The sequence below is a fragment of the Bos mutus genome, chromosome 8 (genome assembly GCF_027580195.1).
Source record: "Bos mutus isolate GX-2022 chromosome 8, NWIPB_WYAK_1.1, whole genome shotgun sequence".
In the NCBI taxonomy this organism is placed as follows: domain Eukaryota; kingdom Metazoa; phylum Chordata; class Mammalia; order Artiodactyla; family Bovidae; genus Bos; species Bos mutus.
In genome coordinates, this window is record NC_091624.1 from 72,144,866 (window position 1) to 72,159,298 (window position 14,433).

A 14,433-nucleotide genomic window follows, 5' to 3' on the forward strand; every position below is an offset into this window, starting at 1 on the left:
ATGAACTATAGCCTGTTATACAGAGTGAAGTAAGTCAGAAAGAGAAAAACAAATATAATTTATTAACATATATATATGGAATCTAGAAAAATGGCATTGATGACCCTATTTGCAGGGAAGGAATGGAAATGTGGATGTAAAGACTGGACTTATGGACACAGTGTGGGAGAGAGTGGGTGGGATGAATGGAGAAAGTAGCATCAATATATACACACTATTATGTGTAAAATGGATAGCTGGTGAGAAGTTGCTGCATAACACAGGGAGCCCAGTCTGGTGCTCTGTGATGACCTAGAGGGGTGGGATGGGGGGAAGGGAGGGACGCTCAAGAGGGAGGTGATATATGTATAATTATGGTTGGTTTGCATTGTTGTATGGCAGAAACCAATACAACATTGTAAAAGTTAAAAAACAAACAAAAAAAGAGTTAAAAAAGAAAAGCTGTGCTGAAACACTCATGAATTCCTGGTAGAAGATGTTTAGGTGTAGCTATAGGTGCAATGTATAGGTGCAATCTTTCTGAAAAGCAATTAAGCAATATACATCAAGCTGTTTACAAATATGCGTGTTCTCTGAGACATTAATTCCATTGCTGGAAGCTGAAGAGTGAAATCAGTAGGAATGTAGACTCTGACTCAGGTCACCTGAAATTGTCTCCCAGCTCCACTGCTTATTAGTCAAACCACTGGGCAGGAAATTGCCTAATGTCTTCATGCCTCAGAGTCCTCATCCATAAAGTGGGATAATAATGCTAACTATTTCACAAAGCAGTGTGAAGATTATCATTAATAAATGCAAGTCTTCTAGAATATGCCTAGTATATCATAGATAGTTAATAATAGTTAATATTATTGTTGTTACTTTCATTATTAAAAGAATCTAGCAAAAAACCTGGATATTGCATTCATTTAGGAAATATGTATTAGCAGTATCTTTGGTTGGGCAATGGAAAACAAAATAGTCATGGTCTCTGACCTAAGGAGCTCATAAAGTAGGTATAAAAAATTATGTTCTTAGATGGGCATTTCAATAATATTTATAGTAGTAGCTGTGATTAGAAATGAGGCCAATATTCAAAAATACATGTAATAAATAATAATAAATAAATAATAAATAAAAGATTGTACGGCATATTGTGGATTACTCTACAGTCAGTAAAACATGCTTCTGAGGCTTAATTTCCTCATCTGGCAGATGGGGATACCACAGAGTCATCAAGAGGATCAGAATAGTCATAAATATTAAAAGGTTTTAGAAATAACAAAATAATAAATGCTAATTATTATTATTTGTTAGGGTCTGTAGAAGCTCAATTATGAAAACAATCTTAATGAACATTTACTATGTGCCAGATACTGTACACATACTACCTCACCTAATTTCCATCTCAAGCTGCAAAGTTTGGAGATAAAAATACACAATGACAAATTTTAATTTCAGATAAAACATTTTTAGCATGTCCAAAATATCTGAAATATTTGGGCACAGTCATACTAAAAATTATTCATTGTTTATCTGAGACATTGGAATGTTCTTATACCAAAAGTTTATATTGTTTACCTGAAATCAAAATTTAACTTGGCACCTTGTATTTTACCTAGCAACCCTAATCAGTCCTATGAAGTAGATACAGTAATTATACATGTGAGAAAGAGACAGGAAAAAAAAAAAAAAAACAGATTCAGAGACAGAGATTTGATTTTGATTGGTGCAGTGGGAGATCACCCATCATTCCTATTATGGATCATAGACAGGAGAAGTATTAAATCAACAGACAAAATGAGAAAGGCAGATGTTATTATCTGGTTCTCACTATTATGGTATTGTTATTTTAAATGTTATAATTTTTCTAAATACATTTTTTTTAAGTAAAGTATTAGTCTCTCAGTTGTGTCCCACTCTTTGCAACCCCATGGACTGTAGCCTGCCAGGCTCTTCTGTTCATAGAATTCTCTAGGCAAGAATAATGGAGTGGGTAGCCATCCTCTTCTCCAGGGGATCTTCCCTATCTAGTGATCGAACCCTGGTTGCCCACATTGCAGGCAGATTCTTTAGTGTCTGTGTCACCAGGGAAGCCTCAAATTCATTAAGCCCAAATTCAAATATTAAACATAAAAGAATGTTGCAAAGCCAAATCTTTTCTTGGAATTATTAGCTTTTTTTGGAATTTTTTTTTTTATTAGTAGCCATTTTGGAAGACTGACAACATCAGCCTCTTCTTTCAGTGCAAATTATCTAGAGATGGGAGAGTAAACATGTAAATACATGTAAATGCTTATAAGCTGTTTTGAGTTGATAAAATTTCAAGATCTGGGAGCTAAACCTCAAGCTGCTTCATTTCTATTAGATGGTGGCAGCTGATTTGTTTTATGCTATTTCAATGGACCTTGAAATTAGCATGACTATTTGCTTCAATTCAGCATGTACCATCCCTCTCAGGGAATAAACTTAATTCACAGGGGCATTTTCAAGCATCTTTTTGCTCTTGGAGAAAAGATTTCACTTTATTGTTGTAAAAGGTAGGTACAAAAAATGATCAGTATTCAAAACCTGCCATAGTATATTGCAAAGGATGGAAATGTGTATGTGTGTGTTCATCTTTTAGCATAGACATTCCCACATGGCTCAGTGATAAAGAATCCACCTGCCAAAGCAGGAGATGCAGAAGACACAGGTTCGATCCCTGGATTGGAAAGATCCCCTAGAGGAGGAAACGGCAATCCATTCCAGTATTCTTGCCTAGAAAATCCCATGAATAGAGGAGCCTGGCAGGCTACAGTGAGGTCACAAAGAGATTGGACACAACTGAGCAACTCAGCAAGCATGCATCACTCTAAGAAAAAGAGGTCTAAACTCGAAGAAAACACAGGGAAAGGATCTCAGTCAGTCTAGACTTCAATCTAAGTCTACAATGATCTATATGTGACTTTCACTAGTCCCATACTCTTTCTGAGCCTCATTTTCACCAACTGTAGCCTGACATCAATACATGCTCTACTCCACAGGAGTATTTGGGGGCAAGGTTTCAAATCTAGAAGGTATCTTGGCTGTATGCTACTACAAGAAGAAATTATAACTGATTCAAACTGAAATGATTTCAGAATAAACGGGGCAAACTTAAATCATTATTGCCCATCTGGGAAGTCCGATAAGATAGTATTCTGTTAAAGACAACAGTATTTTCAAAAGCACCAAAGGAAGTGAGAATTTCAAAGCTTCAGAGCTTGAAGACAAAGATCTTTATCAATGCATCTCACACTTTAATGTGATTAAAATCATCTAGGGAACTTAAATATGCAAATTTCTGGACCACACAACACTGATTATATATCAGTAGGACTGGACTTGGCAGAGGAATCTGGATATTAAATAAGCTCCTTGGGTGATTCAGAGGCAGGTGGTCCCTTTTGAACACTGAGAAACATTGGTCACTACAAATATATAGTTAAGATTTTTTAAAGACAATGAGTTTTTTATGGTAAAAAGCAGAAAGTGCACTTGATTTAATATAAATTCTGGGACGGACAGACAAGACCTTCCAGAATACACGGCAAGGAAAGGAGGAGTCATAGCAATGTCTGATCTTTCAAAACATCTTTAAAGTTGATCTATAAGAGCCAGTGGGTAAAGATAAGGCGGGGGTGAGAAGGAAGACAAATCTTAGAGTTTAAAATGCTGTATAAAGTTGGAAGAAAAACATGGGAAGAAAAACATGGCCACAGAATAAACAGTAGCAATCTTTAGTGTGATAGCACTGCTGAGGCCTACAAAGAAGGAGGAGATTCAGGAAAGTCACTGGTCGGAGGAAAAAGTCTATTCATCAAAAAGGAGACTAAGAGCCAGTTGAGTGACAAAATAGTAAAAATGTAAGTGTCCTTATATTTATAAGAAAATGATACATGATGTTCATGGAAAGCATGTTAGCAAGAAATAAATTAAAATATGTTCAATGTGAAAATACCTTTTTAAAATATCTTACAAGAATTTTAGAATAGATGAGAAACTATTGTGAAAAGTATAAAGAATAAATAATACGGTTATTGAAGCATTTTATGTGACTATCAAATTCATCTACTGCCTGCCTGGCTTGCAAGCTAGTTAAGGAGGGCTGTATGACATTATCTTGGTATCCTCAGAGTGTACCACAATGTCTGGCATATGATAGGCACTAACTCCATTCAATCATAAAGGAAATCAACCCTGAATATTCACTGGAAGGACTGATGCTGAAGCTGAAGCTCCAACACTTTGGCCACCTGATGCGAAGAACTGACTCAAGGAAAAGTCCCTCACGCTGAGAAAGATTGAGGGCAGGAAAAGAAGGGGGCAACAGAGGATGAGATGGTTGAATGGCATCACCAATTCAATGTAATAAGTTTGAGCAAACTCCAGGAGAGAGTGAAGAACAGGGAAGCCTGGCGTGCTGCACTCCATGGGATCGAAGGGAGTTAAACATGACTTAGTGACATGCAGTTGTTGTTACAACTCAATGGATGGATGGACAGGTGGATGGATGGGTTAAAATGAGAAAAGCCAAGGGAAGAGTTGCACATTCACACAGTATTCACAAACCTTCACAACATTCATTCTCTATTTTTCTTGGATTGAGCTGCTAAATGGCTGTCACGAGACTTAGGCATATTTTAGTACTAATACCTGCTGGGAGTCATGCATGAACCTCTGACTGGGATGTGTTCATTTGTCTTCCTGAAGGAAGTACATATTGATTCATTTTACTTGATGTAAAATGTAAAATAAAAACAGTTATCTACCTGTTGACCCTCAGCTCCAAATCCACTTTCCTCCAACTATTCTGTGTTGCTGGGGCTTGATCTACAAACTACATTTCCCAAACTCACTCATTAGCTTGCTTTCTACTAAATTCTGGAAAGAAAGAACCACTATTTCTTTTTCATACTGTTTTGCTTCTGCCAGTGTTTCTGGAAGTAGTTGAGTCCCATCAATGATCCAAACTTCTGCAGTAACTGCTCTTCTTTTGTGGTCCTAGCTCTGGCCAGGAAAACCATCCTCCACAGCCCTAACACTGGGGAGGTGGAACCCCTAGAAGTCTGACCTTGAGCTTGATAACAACTCTTTTTCCCTTTTATTCCCCCAGTCCTAGAGCTTACAGTTGCTTCCTACAAATACTAATCTCTTGGTATCACTCTCTCCTTTTTGCTTCTCAAGTTCCCTTGCTTTTTCTTTTTTCCTTCCATCCCTTCCAACACCCATAACACCAAGATTTGTATTAAATTCCCTCTGCTTGAAACTTGTGTTTGGAACTTCTATTTGCAAAAGAAGTGGTTTCTGGTTTTTTGACAATATTCTGACTGATACACTTGACAAAATCAGGGGAAACATGATCACATTAGATATTAAAAGCAGAGGTTAGAGAACATTGCATGTGTTCCATAAGAATCCAGAATAGAGTGACTTCCCTGGTGGCCCAGTGATTAAGAATCCACCATGCAATGCAGGGGACTCAGGTTTGATCTTTGATCAGCAAACTAAGATCCCACGTGCTTCAGGACAGCCAAGTCCATGTGCCAGAACTAGAGAGTCTGTGTACCTCAATGAAAGATCCCACATGATGCAATGAAGATCCCATGTGCCGCAACTAAGACTCAACATAGTCAAATAAATAAATAAATATTTTGAAATAAAGAATCCAGAATAGAAACTGATATTAAGTTGGAGAATTAGGTTATTATTTAATAACATATATAAGAGATATAAAATACCTTCCCCTGCCCTGGAATATCTCCGGGATCATATTACTATATTATTATTATTTTTTATCCTCTGATTTTTTACACAGATCTACAAGAATCTCCTCCTTATTGAAACCTTTCTGATTACCCTAGCTAGCTTTGAACTTACTCTGAATTCTTTTAGTTCTTTTGTTCTCTCATTTCTAGAGTATTTCTCCAGGTAAACTATCAAGAGTCCTCCCCTGAATCATTCTATTAACAGAATTCTCAGAAAAATATATCCAGATACCAGTATCCCACTCTCACTCCTAACCTCCTAAATAAGAATACCTGGAGTAAGGAGTGGGAAAGATGGGGTAGAAAAGGCATATAAAATATTCCATAGCTTTTACTGTGCCTAACACTGTGTGTGTGTGTGTGTGTGTGTGTGTGTGTGTGTGCTTATTAGTCACTCAGTCATTTCTGACTCTTCATGATCACATGGACTGTAGCTCACCAGGCTCCTCTGTCCATGGAATTCTTCAGGCAAGAATCCTGGAGTGGATAGCCATTCCCTTCCCCAGGGGATCTTCCCAACCCAGGGACAGAACCAAGGTCTTCAGCATTCTGAAGATTCTTTACCATCTGAGCCACCAGGGAAGCCCAACACAATTTGCTGTTGCTAAGTCACTTTAGTCATGTCCGACTCTGCGCGACCCCATAGACGGCAGCCCACCAGGCTCCCCCGTCCCTGGGATTCTCCAGGCAAGAACACTGGGGTGGGTTGCCATTTCCTTCTCCAATGCATGAAAGTGAAAAGTGAAAGTGAAGTCACTCAGTCGTGTCCGACTCTTCGCGACCCCATGGACTGCAGCCTACCAGGCTCCTCCGTCCATGGGATTTTCCAGGCAAGAGTACTGGAGTGGGTTGTCATTGCCTTCTCCCAACACAATTTAAGCAGAGGCAATAAAAATTTGCCCATTTTTTTCAGTGAACTAAGTGAAGATTCCCAAGAAGACCAGGTGGTGTCACTAGTTCCCAATTAATATTTCTGGCCCAATGAAAAGAATCTCAAGTAGCAAACTCTGACCTTCCCTAGACTCAGTGATTCCATACTTGCATCCGTCTTTCCATCAGTTTTCTTTCCTAAGAGAGAAATGTAGAAACCTAGCCAAGAAAACAGAAACAAAATCTCAACAGGGCAAATAAACTGAGTTCTCTGAAAAGAAACGATGGCATATCCTGAAGCTGCTAGGCTTCACGTGAATAGTAAGTGAGAACCAAAAAGAGCAGAAGTAAGCCTCTCCTTAAAGTCGGTAAAGAATCTGCCTGCAGTGCAGGAGACCTAGGTTCAGTCCCTGGGTCGGGAAAATACCCTGGAGAAGGAAATAGCAAACTACTCCAATATTCTTGCCTGGAAAATCCCATGGACAGGGGAGCCTGGCGGGCTACAGTCCTTGGGTGGCGAGAGTTGGACACAACTTAGCGACTAAACCACTACCAAGCCTCTCCTTGGCCAGAGGCCTGAGATTTCCTTGTGTTAGTTTCTTGGCATTAACATTCCAAAGAGCAAGCTTAGGAAATATATGCTTAATGAGCTTGTGAGAAAAACTAAACTCCAAACAGACTGTGTTTTTACTCACCTTTTGTTTTATAACATCTGAAGTTGTTATTTGCAAGTTTAATTTTCTTTTTAGGTCTATTCTCACATTGTTGACTTAAATTATTCCTAATTCCTGGATGAACAAACCAATCTAGGTTTATCATGAGCTATTTATTATGTTATTTTTAAGGTGATATAGAATGCTTACTTTAGCAGAAGCTGTTTAGAAATTAACCTTAATTACTAACAGGTTGAGTACTGCATGTTTTCCAAAAGCAGTTTCCATACAAGCTCAGACCTGGCTATATTTTAACATTTCTGAATTCCAATTCTCTAGTTGCATTAATAACCCATTAAAATGGCTGAAAATAATTCTGGATTTATGTATCTAAAAGGGGCCTTCAAAGGTCTATTATAACCCATCTCAGGTAACATCAGGCCTTGATTTTCTCCATTTGAGCATTTTTCTCCAAAAAAGTAGATATCCTGGATAATCTGTCCTTTCTTCATATTGACTGACCACAAAATTACTGTGTTCAGAGTCTTAAGTTTCGATGAAGAGGGAAGTACTGAATGGTAAATGGCTCTCCAGTTATAGAAGTGGGCCCCTGTTTATCCTGTTTTAGCCGAGTGCTCCTAGCTGCTGTCGTTCAGTCACTAAGTCATGTCCAATGCAGCTCCATGGACTGCAGCATGCCAGGGTTCCCTGTCCTTCACTATCTCCAGAGTTTGCTCAAACGTTGAGTTCATGATGCCATCCAACCATCTCATCCTCTGTTGCCCCCTTCTCTGACTCTCAATCTTCCCCAGATCAGGGTCTTTTTCAACGAGTTGACTCTTCACATCATTTAGCCAAAGCATTGGAGCTTTGGCTTTAGTATCAGTCCTTCCAGTGAATATTCAAAGTTGATTTACTCTAGGATTGACTGGTTTTGTCAGGGAAAACACACTGACTGAAGCCACCTGCCCTGACCAAGCACCACAGTAACCATTTGCATGAGTTGTTTTATGATAGGAGGTCCTGGTAAGGAACATGGAACTAATAAGCCACCACCAACCGGAAGAGTTCAGGAAAGGTCAAAAGGTGACACCAGGTGTCCAACCACTCCCAGAATTCTTCTCATGAGCAATTCGTGCTCCACCAGGAAGGACTCTGAGTCAGAGGATTGGCCAAAGACAATCCAGAAACTAATCCCATCACCATAAAACCTGAGACTGCGAGTCATGTGGAAGAGCAGTTCTCCTGGGTTCCCTTACCCTCCTGCTCTCTGCCCAGGTGCCCCTTCCCAATAAAATATATTGCTTTGTCTGCACATGTGTCTCCTCAGACAATTCATTTCCGAGTGTTAGACATGAGCCCACTTTTAAGCTCTGAAGGGGTCCCTCTTTCGGCAACAGTTTGATCTCTTTGCAGTCCAACAGACTCCCAAGAGTCTTCTCCAGCACCACAATTCAAAAACATCAATTCTTTGGCACTCAGCCTTCTTTATGGTTCAAATCTCACATCCATACATGACTACTGGAGAAACCATAGCTTTGACTATATCGACTTTTGACAGCAAAGTGACGGCTCTGCTCTTTAATACACTAAGTTTGTCATAACTTTCCTTCCAAGGAGCAAGTGTCTTTTAATTTCAAGGTTGCAGTCACTGTCCACAGTGATTTTGGAGCCTAAGTGGTCCTAGAGACTCCCTAAATACCCCTAGATTCCTCTCCTTTAAGACTTATTCCCCTAAATATCTACTGAACTACTTCCATTTCCCCAGTGAACAGTTAGACTCTATTCACATTTTACAATGATCCCCTGGAGGAGTGTTTGCATTCTTGGCTGCCTATCAGTCATTTCACTTACAGGGCATCAAGCTAGTCCCATCTGTTCCCCACTAAGTACTTACTCCCCAACATTCTATTCAGAGATTGTGTCAGTGGTGTTTACAAGTTTTGATCTCACTTATATTGTGGGGACCACACTTGCAATGAACCTTGGTTGCTGGACTTCGATGATCTTTGTGTTTCAGTCTTGGGGGCCTATTTTTAAAAAACAGTGATGTTGTCAGGGAAAAAAAAAAGATGGGGAAGCTTTGGGGGCAATATTCTTCATGCAGCCAGGACTCACCCTCACTGGTCTATATAGTCAAAGCCATGGTTTTTCCAGTAGTCATGTATGAATGTGAGAGTTGAACCATAAAGAAGGCTGAGTGCCAAAGAACTGATGCCTTCAAACTGTGGTGCTGGAGAAGACTCTTGGGAATCCCTTGGACAGCCAGGAGATCAAACCAGTCAATCCTAAAGGAAACAAACCCTGAATATTCCTTGGAAGGACTGATACTAAAGCTGAAGCTCCAATACTCTGGTCATCTAATGCAAAGAGCTGACTCACTGGAAAAGCCTCTGATGCTAGGAAAGATTGAAGGCAAAAGGAGAAGAGGGTGGCAGTGAATGAGATGGTTAGATAGCATCACCGACTCCATGGAGATACTGGAGGACAGGGAAGCCTGGTGCACTGCAGTCCATGGAGTCAGAGGGAGTCAGACACAACTTAGCGACTGAACAACAACACCACCATCAGTGGAAAAGAACTTTCTGGAGACTCTACATGAAGGTCAAAGTTAATTTTCTAAGCTGTCGATCTCAGCTTTTTGTCCTTAAATAAGGACTATTACCCACGGCCAATAGCACTGAAATTCATTCTGCTCTCTCTATTTTGTTCTTTCCTGTTTTCTTGGACAAATAAATAAACAGATTTTAAAAACCAGCCACTCTATCTTTCTTCCTTGACAGCAAGATGACACTCATTGCCTTACCTTAGGACCTAAATTGCCACCTACCATCTCCCTGTACATCCAAAGTATAGGTAATGACTGCTTTTGTTTTTGAGAAATTTCTAACATCAGTTGGTTAATAGCTGTAGACTTGTGCATCCTACCCACCCCACCATGCTCCATGACACAACTCTGGTGTCTAATGCATATTAAATAAAAGACTTTCTATTCCTTGATATCCAAATTGGGAACCAAAGCCTCAATTGAAATGCTGTTGCACAATGTTAGGTTATAAATGTCACTGACACAATTTCAAGTCACCTGGCAACATTCAGCTGCTTCAGTTTCACAATGTTGCCCTGCAGAGGGCCAGAAACCAAGAGCAGATGCCTCAACCTCTTAGAAAAATGATTGCAAAATGATCACAGAATGAGAAATTTTAAAGTGTGTTTCAAATTTCTAAATAAATAAAAATCTCCTGACACACAACAGGGACGGTTTATTGTTCCTGGTGAATTAATAGTGAATTTGATAGCAGGACTGTTTCTGCAACCTCACATTTCCTGTTCTTACTTTTCCTCAGCTTCCCTCTGCAAATAAAAATTTCAGAGATTTCCAAAAGTCCAAGCCAGTCCAGACAACCCAACAAACTTTTAATCTGTATTATTCATTGACTGCATAAAATGCTTCAGGGTACAGAGAAACTTTAAGATTATCCACCTGTATTCTCATCTGATACTGGCATCTTCCCTGCCTCCCCACTCAGAGACCAATCATTAAGGAAGAGGAACTGACTTCTTCCTTAATGCTTTATTATGATTAATCTCTTTACTATAAAAACATATATACACAGAAGATTAAGGGAGGAAAAAAAGAGAAAGATAATAAAAATAAACTCTCCTCATAATCACCATTCTCAGAAAAAAAAATTGGGTCACTAAAAAGTATTAGCGTTATCCCATTATGATAATAAATTACTTACATAAATATATATTATAGGGCTATAATAAACATTTTTCTGGCTAAATCTTTGTGTGTGCCCATGAATAGTTTTTAAGATAGAATCTTAGAATTAATCAATCAAAATTTTAAGAAGTCTAACAATAATAATCACAATACCATTAATATTAATAACAAATGCTTCTAGAGCATACTGTGAGGTACTCTGTCACATGCTTCATATTCACAACAATCTTAGGAGGTAAATATTGTAGCACCCCCACTTTTAAAATAAAGAAATTGAGGGTTGGAAATTTACTTGAGTTCTCTCAAACAGTATACTAAAATAATGACAAATGAGGGTTTCAAACCCAGGTCTATGTCCACAAACCATGCTCTTTCCATTACACACATAAATGAGGAATCCCTCACTGTGCTACAATGAGTAAATGACCAGTGTTTTTACGAAAACAACACAAGTGAACCAAAGGATGTCATGTTGGGAAACGCCAAAAAGTCCTTAAATTAAATCCTCATCAAATATGTGAGTCATCCCACAAAGAACACTTAATCTTTATTTATTTACCTTTAAAGACAATAAAGTATCTTTCTAGGTATTTCACCTTTAGACTACTCTAAGAATTAGAAATTTCATTTGAATTCTGAACTGAAAATTATTTCCTTTTAGTCACCAATCATTAGTCTAGATCTAAACCGCAAAGCCACAATGACATTATCCCTCTGCCCTGTGATGTGACAGCCCTTTGCAAGTGCCATTCAATCCCCGTGCTGTACTCAGGTCTTTTTCAAGCCCACAGTTTAACTTTTCTTCCTACCTTAGACCACGGAGTGTTCTCCCCACTGGGAAGACTTCTGCTGACTATGATCCAGGCTGTGTATTTTTCAAGGCCGGGCATCAGCTGAGACACTAAGAGAGCCATCAAGCCACCGGCCATCAGGAATCTGTCTAGCATTATGTAAAGTCCATCAGGGACGTGCCCTGGGGGAACACTGTAGGCCTGATGGGTATGGGCCAGTTCCTGGTGAAGACAGGAACCATCAGCATCTTTGAGCATGCTTATAACATGCAGGTGATAAAGTTCAGCGTGAACCCCATTGTTAAGAGTTCCCACAGAAGCCAAGAACTAGCTGACCTGCCCAAGCCAGTGGAGGGGCTGAAGAGGGCGGCTAAGCCAGTCCGTATGGTGCAACTCATCACTGAGGAATCAGGGGATCGTTTCATCAATGAGGTGATGAGCTGCACCCATTGATCTGCCTGAAGGACGGAGAGAAGAACCACACTGGCATTTCCACCAGGACATCCTAGCCGGTCGTGTAGCACTGCGAGACCGTCAGCGAGGAGTCCCTCCGGGCTGTGCCCGTCCAAAGCTCCCAACAAGCAGAGCCGGCTGTACGAAAAAGGCAGCTCTTCCCCAACTCCATAGCCAAGGACACTGACAAGAGGTGTCTGTCCTTCAGGAGCCCAAGTAGCAGGTCTCAATCTGTCGAAAAGTGTGAGCGAGACAGTGCTGAGACCCCTGGTACTTTGGGCTCTCGAGCACAAGTCACCCAGCACTACCTCAGTGACATCCATCAGGACAGCATGGCAGCCGGCTATCAAGAGGTGGAGCTGTGAGGAGCACTCGCGGGGCGTTTGCTTCCACTTCCCCAGTCTGACGCTGTGCACAGATCCATACAGGGCTTCCCATACCCGGTGCTGCCTCAACGCTGCGTGCTGACTGCCTGCCCCGGGCCGTGGAGCCCATTCACCTGTTGAGATGTGGTGTCCGCTACAGGGCCTAGTGGCATCCAACTGTCCTGCACAGGAAGCGGGGCCACGTCTTCGAGGAGTCCCAGGTGGCCGGTACCCCCGTTTGATGAGAAGTCACATCGACAAGTCCTTTGGCTTCACCGCCAACCTCAGGACCCACACAGGCAGCTAAGCCTTCCCCTTCCTGGTATCTCCAGATCCTGCCCGCAGACCCCTTTGACCACACCAGCTGCCCCAGCAGGTTGTGGGGGAGACGCACAGGCACAAAGGCCTGAAGGAAGGCATTCCAGCCCCAGACAACTTCCAGGACAGATGATCCCGGGGCACAGCCTCAAGCCCTGGGATCTCCTCACGACCCCTTACAAGACTGTCCAGACCTGAGATCCCCTGCCTGCAGGGTTTCTGGGGCCCACTTGGTACCATCCTCATCATAAATGCACAAGCTAGTGTGCTTAGAAACTTAGTCGTGTCTGACTCTTTGCCACCACATGGACTGTAGCCCACCAGGCTCCTCTGTCCATGGAATTCTCCAGGCAAGAATATTGGAATGGGTTGCCAACATCCTACTCCAGGGAATCTTCCTGACCCGGGAATCCTCCATTGGCGAGGAGGATTCTTTACCACTGAGCCACCTGGGAAGCCCGCTCATCATGAACATTTGATGCCATTTCTTTCCATATCTGGTTCAAGATTTCAGAGCAACAGAAATGCCTTTGTAGAAAGTACTTATTTAGCCGGTGGAGGTGGAAGAAAGGAGGTGACACCTGCTGCAGCCAGCACAGTAGGTAGGGATCGAAAGTGGTCGCCGCACAGTTTGGGAAAAAGAAACTAGAGACAGAATTAAAGTTTTAAAGATAGGATCAGGGGACTCAAGACCTCTTGGGTCAAGAGCCCTGTTTCTTGGAGCCGCATCAATTTTATTTAGTGTCTTGGCAAGCAGAAAGTATCTGTTGTGTTAGTGTCCCTGATCACATCTCCCATTTTATTGATTACTCTAAACTATCTTTATTATTTTCTTGTACAAGGGCTATCACCTAGCTGGAAGTCATAAACCTGCATGCTGCTGCTGCTGTTGCTAAGTTGCTTCAGTCGTGTCCGACTCTGTGTGACCCCATAGACGGCAGCCCACCAGGCTCCCCCATCCCTGGGATTCTCCACGCAAGAACACTGAAGTGGGTTGCCATTTCCATCAGTGCATGGAAAGTAAAGTCGCTCAGTCATATCCAACTCTTAGCGACCCCATGCACTGCAGACTACCATGCTCCTCCGTCCATGGGATTTTCCAGGCAAGAGTACTGGAGTGGGTTGCCACTGCCTTCTCCGCATAAACCTGCATATGCCTTGAGAAAACATCTTAGTGTGTGCATAAGCAGCGTTCTGAACTTGCGCTAACCTGGCGTTCCAAGGTCCACACTATGTTTCCCCTTAGCTTAGCAGGGGATGAAAACCCCAACTGATCAACCCAAGGTACTTTTATGTGGGTTATGCTGTATTGCTATATTTTGCTTTTATTCTTTTCCCATGGTGATTTTCTCATGGCTTAGCCAGAGCAACAGGTGGCTGACTATTAACCCCTGCAGACACTCAACACTTTTTGTTTCTCATTTCTTCAGAGGGAAACTCAAATTCGCCCACCCCAAGAAATTTTAAATAAACACATTGAGGTTT

The 14,433-nt window shown here is 41.2% G+C and overlaps 1 pseudogene; it reads left to right on the plus strand.

The window, feature by feature from the left end:
- Positions 1 to 12,630, plus strand: part of LOC138988847 (elongation factor 2-like) — a 51,600-nt pseudogene extending 38,970 nt beyond the window's left edge.
- The last annotated feature ends 1,803 nt before the right edge of the window (positions 12,631 to 14,433 follow it).